Raw genomic sequence first — 17797 nt, 5'->3', positions numbered from 1 at the left:
CGGAGGGCCTTTTCCCCCCAGGCCTTCTTTTTCCTCCCCAGGGCCTTCTTCCTCCTCCCCAAGGGCCTTCTTCCTCCCCAGGGTCTTTTCCTCCCCTTCTTCCTTCCTCGGAGGGCCTCTTCTCCCCCCAGGGCCTTCTTTCTCCTCCCCAGGGCCTTCTTCCTCCTCCCCAAGGCCTTCCTCCCCAGGGTCTTTTCTCCCCCTTCTTCCTTCCCTCAGGCCTCCCCCAGGGCCTTCTCCACCCCAGGGCCTTCTTCCTCCCCATGCCTCATACCTCCTCCCCAGGGCCTTCCTCCTCCCCAGGCCATCTTCCTCCTAGGCCTCATACCTCCCCCAGCTAGACCCCTCGACTCCTCCAACTGTTAACGGGAGGGAGTAACGGCCGTTGTCGGTGGCAATTGCTCCCTTGCCCACGGTCCTCAAGTCGTGACCGGAATAGATACAACCTTGCCTTCCGAACACCTTTTTTTATGTTACTTGTTGTGTAGGGGAAATTTGTTTGTTTGTGAGTGTCTTTGTTACTTGTTGTTTTCTTGTTGTTTAAGGGAAAGTTGTTTATTTGTTGTTTACTAAATCAGAAATAGGTAAATTAACGTAACCAAATCATACCTGTAAGATGTGACAATGAAGTAACCTAACCTAACTTCCAACCTAACCTAACCTAAGATCGCTATGTTTGGTTGAGCCTGTGTCCGCCATTATTGTTCCTATGTAAACAAACACAAACATGGCAACCAACTACCACCACAATTACAACCACCACTATTACTACCATTACTACCACCACTACCACCACTACAGCCACCACCACTACTACCATTACCACTATAACTAACTACAACCACTACCTCTACCACCACAATTACAACCACCACTATTACTACCATTACTACCACCACTACCACCACTACAGCCACCACTACTACTACCATTACCACTATAACCACCACTACAACCACTACCACCACCACACCCCTCCAGCAAATGCCGAAAGTTTCCATAAATTTCTCAAACTACTCCAAATTTCACCCCAAAATCGAAAAAAATTATAAAAATAAAATTAAAACTTTAGTCACTGGTAAGAAATATTTTGTAGTTACTGTAGTTAAATAATAATAGTAAGTGGGTGACGGTGTCCTAAATAAAAATTCCTTTGTTCTTATACTACACCAGACTACAGCTCTCAAGGGGTCAGCCAGTCTTAGAGTAAACCTTATTGTTGTATAAATTTTAATTGTATCTTAAGGGGAAATAAACTGTTTCATTTATTTTTTTGTCTTGAGAGGGTAAAGTTGTGTGTTTCTGATTAATATTTTGTGTTACTCTTTTAGGGAGATGAATTTACTTTTTTCACGATTTTCTTTTATCAGTTGTTTGTTTTTCTTTTTCTTTTATTAATAACATGTTTTTAATTTGATTTATTTTTTAATGTTATATAATTAAGAGGAAATAACATGTTTGTTTTTGTTAAGTTACATAATTTTCAACATTATATACATCTTTATTAACACGTCATCACAACTCTTCCCCTTGGTCTATCTTGAACGAATTTTACAGATTTTCTTGAAACCTGACAGATATATTAATCTCCATAAGACATAAATAGAGTTCGGTAAAAAATATAATCTGATTATAACTGGCTATTTGGTGGTCATTTTGTTGAAATATCCATAATACGGCGTTTGTACGTTTACGGCTTTTGACACTTTTGATAATTTTCTTAAAGAGTGATGTAGGAGTTCGAGAATATATTACGTGTTAGAGCTAAGGTGAACGCTTATCCAAGATTAGTTCATGAATAGATAGTTATGTTTACGAACTTTTTTTTAGTATAAATTAAAAAAAAATCATTGTTCCTTTGTTAATTAGTTGTTAATGGACGTTTAGATTGTCATATATTTTGTAATTTATTTTAAGTTATTTTTTCTATATTTCGAAGTCAATTTTCTTTGTGCTAAAATAACTTCAATAGCAATTTTTTTTATCAGGAATCAAATATTAATATGGAGTGTTCCCTTTGTTACATATTGAGAATATTATATGATTATTGCTTTATATACGATAATGTACAGTAATCCCGTTCTACAATTATATACAATAATCCCTAATACAGTAATATACAGTAATCCCTTTAACAGTACGATACTGTAATCCCTTTAACAGTAAGATACAGTAATCTCTTTATCGGTAATCCTCTATACAGTACTTCTTTATACAGTAGTCCTCTATACAGTAATCCTTTATACAGTAGTCCTTGATACAGTAATCCTTTATACAGTAGTCCCTTATATAGTGCATTAGGTGGTCGGCTCCACAGAGGTCACAGAGCAATGCTTCACTGATAGAGTCACCGACCATCTCACCTGCTATTAATGTGTGTCGCCCGTAATGTAATAATTCTGTATTGCTGTAGTTCTGTGCTGTAATGGTTCTGTACTGCTGTGGTTGTGTGCTGTAATGGCTCTGTACTGTAATAGTTCTTGTGCTGTAATGGTAATGAAGAGTACACGTATATTATTATCGCCTGAATTTGTTTTTGTTACGTGTTGCTGGGATGAAGGAACGTGTTACTGTGTACGTGTTGCTGATCTGATAAACACCTGTACTTTTTATGCTATACTGTTGTAGTGTGTGTGTGTGTGTGTGTGTGTGTGTGTGTGTGTGTGTGTGTGTGTGTGTGTGTGTGTGTTCGTTTTATCTTCCTAACATGGCAAATAGTGAAACCTTCATTGTTAAGTCTTCATAATGTTGAGGTAATAATTAAGCTTATCCGAGTTATTATTTTTATTCTTAAAATTATTCTTTTTAATTATGTTATTAGTATAAACGTGAAAGGAATAGTTTGCGTTTATTGATAACCTAACACTAACCAAACCTAACCTAACCTAAACTAACCAGTAGAGACTGAATTCAATCCTCAAAAAAATGATTAAAAACTATAAATAAATTCGAGTGAATCCTCAGGTGATTTACTAGTGAGTTGTTACGGTAATCTGATACACGATTACTCTTAAATTACAGGTAATAAGAGAGACGATTACCTGTCCCTGCACTTCCCAACTGTTACATCAAGGTACAGACACACTTTGATCATTGACCTGCATAAAATAAACAGTTGGAAAGTTTAATATGATAGCCCACTCACCTGTGAATTTACTCTCGCTGTTTTATAATTAGGAAGGTATAATTAGCCTTTGGTTATACAGGTGTGTGATTTTTTTTTTTTATTCATTGTTATGTTAAGTGGGTCTTTTTTGTGTGTGTGCTTGGACTACGACTCGAATTTCCATACTAAATTTAAGGGTTAGGTTAGGTTAGGTCGTTAAGTTAAGTTAGATTAGGTTAAGGGTGCTAAATTACGTTATGTTTAGTTAACTTCGCTTAGTTTATGTTACGTTAGGTTAATTAAATTCGTGTCACCTGTTAATTAATATCCAGGTATCATAAGGTTCTCCTCTGTCCCCAATTAAACTCTACGGACAACACACTTCACGTTTAACTTACTCGTACACTGATACTATGAAGGCCAATCCTCAGCTCACTGTATTCACCTTTACAAACTCAGTGTTAATAAAATTCCCGAGATTATTTTTTTATCAGCGATTAAAAAAGACCTCAGGAAGAGTTCATTATTAAATAGCTCCAGATTTAACTAATATAATTCAGTATAAGTGTATATATATAACTCACTACCACCTATATAACTCATATATGGTGCATTAACCCTCTATATTTAAAGTCACCAGTAAGTCATATGATAATGATAAGGCTTAAATTTATGACCGTCCCTTTAATGACGTCATAATCCTTCCTAAAATTAAGGTCATCCATGTTTTAGGTAGTATTGTAACCTGTATTTAGAGGTTCATAATTTATCTTTCCTATGTTAACAAGATTGACCTCTCTAGCTTACGTCATTGGTCTGTTACATGCGAATAATTGACCCCTCCTCCTCCTCCTCTTCCTCTTTAATCCATCCTTCTCCTCCTCTTTTTAACCCCTCCTTCTTCTACTCCTCCTCTTAACCCCTCTTCGTTTATTCCTTACCTCCCCCTATCTCCACTCTTCTTCCTTCCTTCCTTTCAACATCTTCCGTCTCTCCTCTTCCGTTCCTCATCCTCCTCCTCCTCCTCCCTTTTCTCACTTTCTTCCATCTCCTTCCTCTATGCTCCACCTTCATCCTTCCTCCCACCTCCTTCTCCCCATTCCTCTACCAAAGTCAACGCTCTAGAGTGGTCTTGGCTAAGGTGAGTCACGCGAAGATGTTTTGTTTGTGTACTGAAGGAGATACAGACACGCGGTAGTGAGCACGTACACGCAGCCAACGCACACACACACACACACACACACACACACACACATAAGAGATATATAGATTACAGGTTATCTTCTTGGGTAGATTTAGAAGGACCTTACAGTCGAAATATTAAGTTCATTTTAAGATGTGGAAAAGGAAAGCTTTCTCGGATTACTTTGGCTTTTAAGGGAAAGTAAAGAAAGTCAGGATTTCCGTATCCTCACATGAGGTTAAGTAGACAGGAGGTGGCCTCACCACCTCCCTCGCCGGAGAAAGAGGAGAGACTTGGCCTCAATGTACACGATGCGTCTCTCTACACGACACCTCGTTATACTCGACGTTTCGCTTTTCATACTCAGGAGCAAGAAGGAGTTCTCTGCCGTTCATTCGATATTTTTCCTTGTAAATGGAAATCAGAAATGTTTTTTAAGTCTTGATGTTAAGATTGACGTCATGTAAGTACCTCCACCCACCACCAACTTTGTGGATTAATTGAGCAGTAAGAAGCGTCCTCATACAGTTAGCTCAGAGGGAAGGAAAATCAACGCAAGAGTGTTTTCAGTGTCCAGGTTCGTAGCCCCTATGTAAAAAAAGACTCTTTCATCTTCCCTCTCGCCACGTAATAAGGACCTGAGTTTTTTCGCCTGAGTTACCGTAAAGTGAGGAGTCAAAGATCTCACGGAGGAAAAAATTCTTCATTTCCATATGTGGTGTTCGTGGTATTTCAAGTGAAAGAGACGCAAACATGTGTATGGTTGATGAGATAGTTAGTTAGTTAGTTAGTTAGTTGGTTAGTTAGGTAGTTAGTTAGTTAGTTAGTTAGATAGTTAGATAGTTAGTTAGTTAGTTAGTTAGTTAGTTAGTTAGTTAGTTAGATAGTTAGATAGTTAGTGTTTTTTTGGGGGTAAGATAATTAGGGATTGGGGTTATATATATACTGAGACTCTTCATTACACCGTTTCACTGAGACTCTTCATTACACCGTTTCACTGAGACTCCTCATTACACCGTTTCACTGAGACTCCATTACACCGTTTCACTGTCTCCCGCACGAGACAACTTTAAGACGTCCTGGTCAGAATGAATCACACCCAGGCAACTTGTGTTCGAGTCCCAGGTCATGTCTATATTCAGGACTTGTACTGAGAAAAAGGGCCACGAAAGTCGGTCATTAACAGTTGACCTACGACTCTAAATAAAGCTCAGAACCACGAGTGTCAGTTTGTTCACAAGAAGGCAAATTTAGGTCTTTTTTCCCTTGAGTTTGTTGTTTATGATTTCTAAGTCCTCAGATGGGTCAGATAAACCTTTCCCATCTTGTTAATCTTCAAATACGTTCTTAACACAGTAGTGATATTCGGATCTTATTTCTGCATTAGGTTACATAACTCTTAAGGGGTCATATCATATCAGGGATTAAAGATTGGTTATTGGTTTTGGTGGCTGTATGTATGTGTCAAGACGGTGTTTATAATGTGACTCTTGACCTCAACTTTCAACACCTGGGCTTAAAACGTACACACACACACACACACACACAGGCACACACACACACACACACACACACACACACACACACACACACACACACACACACACACACACACAGGCTCTAAAAACATCGTCTAGCCAACTTTAAGCCTCAATATAACCCCGTAAATCGGTTTGTCAGGCGGGTTGAGTAATGGAGCGTCTTCCTGTGTTTGTGTACAGGATTACTTGTCGACAGCTCGCGTGGTTCTGCTCAGTTTCGACCTTCCTTCCCCTTTTTCAGCTTCTTGCACGCCACCGAGAGATTCTTGAACCAGACCAGGATCTGGTGCGTGTTGTTTACTTCCGTGAAAAGAGAGAGAGATGAACACAAAGAAAAAGGGAGAGAGAGAGAGAGAGAAAAAAAGAGAGAGAGAGAGAGAGAGAGAGAAAGATGAACACACAGAAAAGGAGAGAGAGAGAGAGAGATGAACACAAAGAAAGAAAGAGAGAGAGATGAATTAGAAAGAGAATAATAGAGGAATGGACAAAAACTAATAAAACAATAAATATAATATGAACGAATTTAGGCCTCGCTACGACATTAAATAACACATACACACATATATGGTATATTAAATGAAGTTATATAAATTCAATAAATATATCCATCACTCACAAGACTTCTGACAATATGGTGAAAATTTCCAAAACTTCAAACTGTGTGGAAAAATTACTCATTATTTTCTTAAATCACAGGCGGCTAATACTCCACACTCAATATTAATTACTATTATTATTTTTTCCCTTTCCAATCAGTCAACGAAGATTTTCCCTCATTTCCCCCCCAAAAAAGATAAAAATTCCCCAAATATCACCAATACTGTATAGCTATAAGCTACCGGGAGCTTTATAGGGATTATTCCCCAGAAAAGTTAATTGAAAGTGGAAGAAAATGATGACTTTGTTTATTAGGAGAGTCATTACTGCGCGGCGTGTCGGGGGTGAGGGGTCAGGTGGTGTGGTGAGAGGGGGTCAGGTGGGGTGATGGGGTAGTGGTCAGGGGTGTTAGGGATACGGGGTGGGGATCATTAGCCAATAACCTCATTATAGTTAACTACTCCATCACCGTCGTCAGCTCTATATATGTCTTGTTTGCTGACTCATCCACTGACGGAAAAAGCTTTTTTATATGATACTTTAATATTGATTATTAGTTCTCAGCAAATAGATACAATTTAAGTGAACTGACGGAGAAAAATTCACTCACTCACTTCCAGATCTCTCACTGACTCACTCACTTACTTCCAGATCACTCACTCACTCACTCACTCACTCACCAGCGTTTAATAAAATCCTGACCAGCGTCTTATGAACTCTTAAACAATCCTGTATTTTGATCCGTCTGATGTAAACTTCTGCTCGATTTTGCTTTATAATATTTTCACAAGTTCATAAAATATTGAACTATGTAAAACTGCAGTGTGTGTGTGTGTGTGTGTGTGTGTGTGTGTGTGTCTCGAACCCTTGGGTCACATAACTCGCCCGGGTGTGTATCGTATCAGCAAGCGGCCATGTGTCACGGTGAATATTCCTCCCATCACTGATTTACCTCCCGTCATGTTTCACGCTGAGAAGAAAGGTCAAACGAGCAGATAAGACCTACCTACCTACCTACCTCCTACCCTACCCTTACCTCACGCCTCATTGTCTCTCAGCCCCCCCCCCCCACCTACACACGCACACACCCCTCCTCCCCCTCCACCCCCACACCACCTTTCGTAAAGCTAACGTTCAGTGCTGATGTCTTCTTCTTCTTCGTCTCTCTCTTTTTTTTTTCAAGGTATAAATATCGAATTTTTAACGCGCCATTACCCTACTCGATCATGAAATTTATTATAATGAAAATTTTATTTATAAGGTTGGCTTGTGGTGTGTGTGATCTGTGGCCGCCGCTTGTCGTGCCTTGTGTCCTCTGGGAGAACAGACGAGGGGATGAACGCCCCCTTGTGGTACGCTTCTCCTTTCCGTGTCATTTACATCAACAGAGCAAGGATAGATGCGCTCCTCCAGTAGCTGCGTCAGGAGGGAGAATGAGGCGAGAATGGGCGATAAGAAAAAGGCAAGAATGAACGATACGCCGATAAATATTACCGCTGCTGCAACCCTGATGGAGCTGTCGTAGCAACCCTGATTTATGGAGCCAAAATTATCGCAGTTTCGGCTGGGGGATAGAGGAGAGGAGGGAAGGGAGGAGGAAGGAGTGAGGGAGTGGACAGGGGAGGTTAAGTAGTTTGTGATGTTGTAAATAATGTGAGAGAAGGGTGATAGGGAGGTGTAAGTGAGTGTAAACACGGTGGTGCGTGATGAAGGTGACGTTCACAGCCTTGCTGATACAGCAGTCTCTCTCTCTTTCTCTCTCCTTCTCCCCCCTTTTCTCTCTTTATCTCTTCTTCTCGCCCCCCTCCCCCTTCTCTCTCCCTCTCTCTCGAAAATACTAAAATATTCCTTACACGAATACAAAATACTGACGAAAAGTATTGCTACACACAAGTCAAACATTAAAAGAATTAAATACATCTACCTGTTGTGTACATATCATGAGAGGCAACACTCAAATGTAAACAATCACGAAACGATACTTTTCTAGTCGGCAGCGAAGTCGTAAAAAGAAAAACACTTCTCCTGGGGGCGAGACACGGGAAAATAAGATGAAAATGGGTGCTTCTTGGGTGATAATGACACGCCATCATCAACTTTGTGCCCGTTGACGATCACCACAAAAAGTCTTAGCTCAGTGACGTGGGAGGACGCATATTTTTCGTGTCTTGGAGGAAAATGTTGGTGCCTGACACTTTTAATAATGAGGAAAATGACTTTATTCAGCACTTTGCATGTTGGCAAAATAGTCTGCGCTATTTTTTTTCCTTGAGATATTCATGAAAAATGTCCTGTTTGGGGGGATTATTCGTGTAAACTTTCGCTTGTTCGGGGAAATAGTTTGACCTTTATGTTTTGTAAGTTTATTGAAGGTGTATAGTTGTTTAACGATAGTCATTCATTGAAGCGTCGCCTGTTGGTGATAGTTTACCCTTTTGATGTTTACTGTTTGTAGCAATTTTCTGTCTCCATAACATGTTTATTTATGCAGTTGAGCTTCTCATGTAGTTAAGAAAACGTGTCTCTTAGTAGTTGTTTGAGGGAAGAGTCAAGAAGATTAAAAGAGACACCTTTTAGAATAATGAACCATTAAGCGGCACGTGTTGCTAATAGTTTTTTTGTGTTTGAAAGATGTTAATGAAAATACTTAATTTTTGGTTAAATAATTAATTATAACGTTTATTAAATTTTCGTAATTGACATTTTCACTTCAGATCTCCAAACCCTGAAGATGAAAAGTATTTGGTAAACGGTTATTCGTAAATGTTGTTATATAGAAGATAAAAACTTTTTCTGAGCATTTTTGTTAAAGTTGTTGATGTTTTCTGCTGTTTAATAGGAAATAACCTTCTCGTGATGTTAGGTGACATCATTTCCACTCAATATCTTTAAGAAAGATTTTAAACAGAAAATTTTGTACGATAGTAAATAGCATTTTTACTGTGACAAAAGACTCCCTGCAGCCAGGCACGAGTAAAGGAAGAAATATATATATATATATATATATATATATATATATATATATATATATATATATATATATATATATATATATATATATATATATATATATATATATATATATATATATATATATATATATATATATATATATATATATATATATATATATATATATATATACCATCATCCGCAACAAGGAAAAGTTTCTCGATAAGATTCAGGAAAAAAAACACATTACTAACACGCGTGATAAATATTACTGGGAAATATATACCTCTCTGCTTCCTGACCCATCTGCTTCCTGACCCTCACCTCTTCCTGATCCCCACTTCTTTCTGGCCCCCACCTACCTCCTGACCCCACCTGCTTCCTGACCCCCACCTACCTCCTGACCCCACCTGCTTCCTGACCCCCACCTACCTCCTGACCCCACCTGCTTCCTGACCCCCATCTGCCTCCTGACCCCACCTGCTTCCCTGACCCCCACCTGCCTCTGTTACTGCTTCCTGACCCCACCACCTCCTGACCCCCCACCTGCTTCCTGACCCCACCTGCTTCCTGACCCTCACCTACCTCCTGACCCCACCTGCCTCCTCACCCCACCTGCTTCCTGACCCCACCTGCCTCCTCACCCCACCTGCCTCCTGACCCCATCTGCTTCCTGGCCCCCACTTCCTGACCCCACCTACCTCCTGACCCCACTGCCTCCTGACCCCCACCTGCCTCCTGAGCCCTCCACCTGCCCGGCCCAGTGGTAAAGAGTCCATGTCTCGTTTCCCGTGGGTCTTAATCCTTAAAATCTCTCCAGTCTTCTAATCGATTCGACCTAAAAATCCGCCATCGTCTTCCTACAAAAATCTGTAGACTTGTTCACTTGGTTCATCCGAAAGCTACATACACTTTTCCGAGTATCTAAAAATCTGTCCGGTTTTCCCAATGAATCATACCTAAAAATCTGCTCAGTTTTCCATTCTATCCGACCTGAAAATCTGTACACTTTTCTGTTTACCTAAAAATCTGTACATTGTTTTGTTATTAGATCTACTCCGATATAATTGGATTTACTCACAAAGAATTGGTATTTACTCAGATTTAAGTTGTTTACAGATTTATTTTTACTTGAATTAAAAGGATTTCTATTTGGACTAACCAGATTTTTTGACCGAATTGGTTTCAACTAAGATTTTTATTAATCTGCCCACCTTTTCAATGGTTCTTCCTGAGAATCCTTGATTTTCACTTAGATATATGTAGGCCAATTCATCTTTACCCACTCAAAACTCTGTAGATTTTTCATACATTCCCCTACAAAAATCGGCAGACCATTTCATCTATTTCATATTAAAAATCCGATTTAACTAATCCCACTCAGAAATTTGTAGACCGTCCCACTCAGAAATCTGTTTACCTTTTTCGCTATTTTCTACTGAGATTTCCTTGGCCTCGACGTCAGCAGGAAGCCACCAATCATAATCGAGATTTATGTGATCATTACTTGAAGGGGCAACTTGATTGGCCTATTCACCCGGGATCATCTCGTCGTGGTGCTACCGCATGGTCGCCTTCTGAAGAGATGGAGATGACAGATACAGACAGGTATACGACAGATGAACCGAGGGACAGATAGCGAGACAGATTGATAGGTAGACAGTTGTACAGACGGAGAGACAAGTAGAGAGTGAAACTGTCACATAGAGAGAGAAAAAAGACGGAGCGAAAGAGACAAACAGACGAACAGAAATGCAGACAGACAGACAGACAGACAGACAGACAGACAGACAGACATACATACAGACGCCCTTCATTGTGTCAGATATTTTTCCCCTATAAATAAAATATTTCCCCTAAAAAAAAAAAACTCCCTCCCAAGTTCCAAGTCATTCTTCCAGGTCCTCCTCCAGGTCAATCATTCATCTAGGTCACTCCTGCAGAACCACTTTCAGGTCACTATCCTTGGCTATTCCTCCAAGTCACTTTCCCAGGTACTCCTCAAGGTCATTCCTCCAGGTCACTATTCCAAGTGATTCCTCCAGGTCATCCCTCCAGGTCACTCCAGTCTGGGCTCCTGGGGATGGTTCCTCCTGACGGTACACTCTATCTCTGTTGGTCGCTGTCAGAGGCCCTCTTCTGCATACCTATATTCTATTGGAATCTTCTCTCCGCTCTCTGTCAGCCTGGGTGTTTGTTCGTTTGTTTGTGCGTGTGTGTGCGTTTTATAACACATCACCTTTTTATAACTCACATCACCCTTTTATAACTCACATCACCCTTTATATAACTCACATCACCCTTTATATAACTCACATCACCCTTTTATAACTCACATCACCTTTTTATAACTCACATCACCCTTTTATAACTCACATCACCCTTTTATATCTCACATCACCCTTTATATAACTCACATCACCCTGTATATAACTCACATCACCCTTTTATAACTCACATCACCCTTTTTATAACTCACATCACCCTTTTATAACTCACATCACCCTTTATATAACTCACATCACCCTTTTATAACTCACATCACCTTTTTATAACTCACATCACCCTTTTATAACTCACATCACCCTTTTATATCTCACATCACCCTTTATATAACTCACATCACCCTTTTATAACTCGCATCACCCTTTTATAACTCACATCACCCGTTATATAACTCACATCACCCTTTTATAACTCACATCACCCGTCATATAACTCACATCACCCTTTTATAACTCACATCACCCTTATATAACTCACATCACCCTTTTATAACTCACATCACCCTTTTATGACTCACATCACCCTTTTATAACTCACATCACCCTTTAATCACGCCTGAGCCCACGTTAAATAGTCAGCTGTTAGTGATGGCGTTGGAAAAAAATCCATATTATTTTCGGAGGGGGGGAGTGGGGAGGGTCAGGGGGGAGGTGAGTGGAGGGGAGAGGGGATTGGGAGGGGAGGGGGGAAATTAAAAAGAGCTCTGGAATGTCTTGTTATTGTTTCTTTATGAAGTTACCTGAAGATTAGCCCCATTCCCCTCCCATAGCTTATTTCACTTGATTATAACACCCGAACGTTACCTAGGGGCTGGAGTTAAGACTAGGTTAGATTAGGTCGGGTTAGGTTAGTTTGAGTTAGGTTAGGTGAGGTTATTTTTTATTAGATTAGGTTAGTTTAGGGATGGGTTAAGTTAGGATTAAGGTAATTGATCTTATAGGTGGAATAAACTGAGAGAGAATCTTCACTTCGTCCCATTTATGTGTATATAACTGCTGGCCACGCGCGCGCGCGCGCGCGCGTGCGCGTATGTGTGTGTGTGTGTGTGTGTGTGTGTGTGTGTGTGTGCATGTGTGTGTGTGTGTGTGTGTGTGTGTGTGTGTGTGTGTGCGTGCGTGCGTGTAATAATAATAATAATAATAATAATTAACGGTTTATTGAAAGAGCTTGGCAGCCAGAAGGCTGAAAATATACAGTTACATATTTGGGGAATGGGTTACGAATTACAAATAATATACAAGTGACATAAGTGACACAAATAAGACATATAGTAACTTAGATGGGGATCAGCTCAAAATACAGTTCATTTCAACATAGTGACAGTGTAGGGAGCAGTGTTTACTGGGAGTGAATACACTGATTTATTACATGTTATTGATAATTTTTACAATGGTTGGGACTGGGCTGTTCTTATAGCGATCAGTTCGTGCACGTATGGGCTGGATGCGGTTGTGGTGTCGAACAGCAATTCTCGGACAGGGGATCTCAGGTGGTAGTAGGGGCCGGTGTCGGGGATGGTGTAGAAGCTTCTTACCAAATTTGCAGATGAGGCCGTGGTGATGGTCAGTGAGAGTCGAAAGGGTCAGTGTGTTGAGCGCTTCTTGATATGTGGAGTAGGAAGGGGAGAGAATAATCTTGCATGCCCTCTTTTGCACTTTTTCTAGGTGTTTACGTTGTGTGGCATTTAGGGAGGAAGACCAGGTGGGGGAGGCATAGGTGAGCTTGGGAAGTATGAATGTTGTGTAAACACTGAGGAGCTCGTGTGCAGGAACTCCGAGGGACTTGAGTCGGCGGAGGAGGTGGAGACGGAAACTGGAGGATTTGACAACTTCACTGACGTGTGGTTTCCAATTTAGTTTGTTGTCTATGGTGACGCCGAGGAGCTTCGTGGAATCTACAACCTGGAGTGTGTTCGGACCTAGGGTAATGGAAGGAGGTGGGACAATGTCGGAGGAGAGGTTGATGTGCATAACCATTGTCTTGGTATGGTTGATGGTGACATGGTTGTTGGTGGCCCAGTTTTGGAGACTGTTCAATAAATCCTGAAGGGCGGTATAGTTGGGAGCGGAATTGTTGACGCTGATCCCAATGGTGGAGTCGTCGACATATTTCCAGCGAGCAGGGGCTTCTCTTAGGGCATCATTGATGAGCATAAGGAAGCAGAGTGGTCCCATCTTGGTGCCTTGGGGGACGCCACAGGTGAGTGACTGAAAGGTGGAGACAGCCCCTCGGAAGCGTACAGCTTGGCGTCGGTCACTGAGGAAGTCTGTAAGCCATGGTATGAGACTTCTCCGAAGCCCGAGGTCAATAGCTTTGTTTATGATTATATTGTGGTCGACTAGGTCGAACGCTTTAGTGAAATCAATGAAGGCGACAGCTACAGACGTTTTTCGTTTCTCGAGATGGCGGTATATGTATGTGTGTGTGTGTGTGTGTGTGTGTGTGTGTGTGTGTGTGTGTGTGTGTGTGTGTGCGTGTGTGTGCGTGCGTGTGTGTGCGTGCGTGCGTGTGTGTGTGTGTGTGTGTGTGTGTGTGTGTGTGTGTGCGTATGTGTGTGTGTGTGTGTGTGTGTGTGTGTGTGTGTGTGTGTGTGTGTGTGTGTGTGTGTGTGTGTGCGTGTGTGTGTGTGTGTGTGTGTGTGTGTGTGTGTGTGTGTGTGTGTGTGTGTGTGTGTGTGTGTGTGTGTGTGTGTGTGTGTGTGTGTGTGTGTGTGTGTGTGTGTGTGTGTGTGTGTGTATGTATGTGTGTGTGTGTGTGTGTTTATATTTCGTTTTTAATCCTGCACTAATGGTTACAACAATGGTCCCCGTGGCAGACTTTTGTAATTTATGACCCTGGGGGAAGTCAATATTTTACCTGGGGTATTTTTTGTAGTTGAGAAGATACAAATAGACGTAGGAAGAAAGAAAAGTAGATATAGATAAAAGTAGGAATAAACGAAAGAAGAGTAAAGTAGAGGGGTGTGGTGAGAGTAGTGTGGGTATAGGGGTGTGGGGAGAGTAGTGTGGGTATAGGGGTGTGGGGAGAGTAGTGTGGGTATAGGGGCGTGGGGGAGAGTAGTGTGGAATATAGGGGTATGGTGAGGTAGGTGGGTATAGGGGTATGGAGAGTAGTGTGGGTATAGGGGTGTGGTGAGAGTAGTGTGGGTTATAGGGGGTGTGGTGAGAGTAGTGTGGGTATAGGTGTGGTGAGGTAATAGTGGTACAGGGGTGTGGTGAGTAGTGTGGGTTATGGGGTGTGGTGAGAGTAGTGTGGGTATAGGGGCGTGGGGAGAGTAGTGTGGGTATAGGGGTGTGGGGAGAGTAGTGTGGGTATAGGGGTGTGGGGAGAGTAGTGTGGGTGGGGGGTGTGGTGTAAGTAGTGTGGGTGTATAGGGGTGTGGTGAGAGTAGTGTGGGTATGGGGTGTGGTGAGTAGTGTGGGTGGGGGTGTGGTGAGAGTGTGGGTATAGAGGTGTGGTGGTGTGGGTATGGGGTGTGGTGAGAGTAGTGTGGTGAGTGGTGTGGGTAGAGGGTCTTGGTTGAGGAAAGAATGACAGACTATTAACTTTTTCATCCATTCATTTGTAAAATATTTTCATCAACTAACAACAAAATCACATACTTGTTATTCCTATTAATGGATAAGTTTCCCCTGACAAAGAACACACAAAAAACACGATTTTATTAGGGTAAACTCGTATATTTTTTTTCCTATTTTTATTTCTGTATCCTCTCTCTGTTAGTCTAGTTGCCACACATCATCCTGGTCGACACAATCTTATACGAAGTGCTTTGTAAACAACTCTCTTGACTGCCTTGTTGATTAAATCCACCCTTACAACTGCCTGAGTCTTGAGAAGACAGGAGGAAAAAAAATGCTCTTCGCTAATAAAATACATCATTGTCAGTATTTGCATGTCTGGGTGCTGCCTCGACCCTCCCAAGAATGTGAAAGAAGTCTGTGAAAAGAAGCTGTAAAATGGAGAGTTAGAGGGCTGTCCATCGTGGGGGAGTAAGATAATGCTATACCCAAGGAGGAGGAGGAGGAGGAGGAGGTTGTAGTGAGTCTATCCCCAGAGAAGAAGAGGGGAGGAGGAGGGGTGTTGTCAGTCCATCCCAGAGAAGGAGGAGGAGGAGGAGGGTGTTGTCAGTCCATCCCCAGAAGGAGGAGGAGGAGGGTGTTGAGTCCATCCCAAGAGAGCAGAGGTGGAGGAGGTGGAGGAGGAGGGTGTTGTCAGTCCATCCCAGAGAAGGAGGAGGTGTTGTCAGTCCATCCCCAGAAGGAAGAGGTGGAGGTGTTGTGAGTCATCCCAGAGAAGGCAGAGGTGGAGGGAGGAGGAAGAGGAGGTGTTGTGAAACCATCCCCAGAGAAGGAAAGAGGTAGAGAAGGAGGTGGATGTTGTGAGTCCATCCCAGAGAATGAGGAATAGAAGAGGAGAAAGATAAGAATATAGATGTAGCGAATTCATCCCCCAAAAGTGAAAAGACACACACACACACACACACACACACACACACACACAGTGATAAAATAAATAGCAGTTATCTAGTAGCTCTGATTCTGTTGTTATAGGATTCATTTATATTTATACTTATTTTCCTAATTACAAAATGACTCCCTGGTATATTCAGATTAAAGAGTTAGGTTAGACATTACCGTAAGCCATATGTCTTCTGTCTGTATGATTGTCTAGCTGAGTTTGTTGTGATATCTTGAGTGTCTGTGTTGTTATATGTCTAACTACTTGTGTCCTCAAAGGGTTAAAACTTAAACCATCGTCCTCAAAGGGTTAAAACTTAAACCATCGTCCTCAAAGGGTTAAAACTTAAACCATCGTCCTCAAAGGGTTAAAACTTAAACCATCGTCCTCAAAGGTTAAACTTAAACCATCGTCCTCAAAGGGTTAAAAACTTAAACCATCGTCCTCAAAGGTTAAAACTTAAACCATCGTCCTCAAAGGGTTAAACTTAAACCATCGTCCTCAAAGGGTTAAAACTTAAACCATCGTCCTCAAAGGTTAAAACTTAAACCATCGTCCTCAAAGGGTTAAAACTTAAACCATCGTCCTCAAAAGGTTAAAACTTAACCATCGTCCTCAAAGGGTTAAAACTTAAACCATCGTCCTCAGGTTTAAAACTTAAACCATCGTCCTCAAAGGGTTAAAACTTAAACCATCGTCCTCAAAGGTTAAAACTTAACCATCGTCCTCAAAAGGGTTAAAACTTAACCATCGTCCTCAAAGGGTTAAACTTAAACCATCGTCCTCAAGGGTTAAAACTTAAACCATCGTCCTCAAAAGGTTAAACTTAAACCATCGTCCTCAAAGGGTTAAAACTTAAACCATCGTCCTCAAAGGGTTAAAACTTAAACCATCGTCCTCAAAGGGTTAAAACTTAAACCATCGTCCTCAAAGGGTTAAATCTACCTATATACTGTATTATGGCCTGTGCAGTATATGTGTGGATAAGCATATAAATGTTTTGAACTTTATTTATAACAACTGTGTGTGTGTGAACGTTAGTAAATCATTGTTCTTGTTAGTGGTGTTATTTTCAACAGTGTTTTGCAAAGAAGAGAATTTGATTAATGGAGAACATTAATATTAATAACGACCAATTAGAACCCTTGTAGCCCGGATCATAACAGTCGTAAAATTAATATTATATTTTTTTCTAAGCAAATTTGTTATGTTTGTTGTTAATTCGTTTTATGTATCGTATTATGTATCTGTGTGTAGCTGTAGTTATTGTAGTTACCCCCCAAAAAAATTATCTATACAAAATTGTGTTGAGAAAATATGACACAATGGACGAAGGATTTTGACAACCCTACCGAGACAACAGGAGTAACAGTGTTCATTATGAAATTCATCGATCACCCCAAGTACAGATAGTTTTTGGTGACTGTAGATATATATTTTTCTTTTACTACATCAATACATTATGGCTTTAAGGTTGAAATATCGAAAAATTAACTATGAAATTTGATCTCTAACTACAAGAAAATAAATGACCCGATAACATAGCTCTATCCTCTACCTATAATATATTTAATAGAGTAATATCGCAAAATTATGGTATTGTATTAATCATAGTGCTCAGGGCAACAGGTGTTTTATATTTCTGGTCACTGTTGTTACAAGGAGGCTCAG

Source organism: Homarus americanus, unplaced genomic scaffold, assembly GCF_018991925.1.
Source record: "Homarus americanus isolate GMGI-L3 unplaced genomic scaffold, GMGI_Hamer_2.0 scaffold32550, whole genome shotgun sequence".
Classification (NCBI taxonomy): domain Eukaryota; kingdom Metazoa; phylum Arthropoda; class Malacostraca; order Decapoda; family Nephropidae; genus Homarus; species Homarus americanus.
This window is presented reverse-complemented; position numbering follows the sequence as displayed.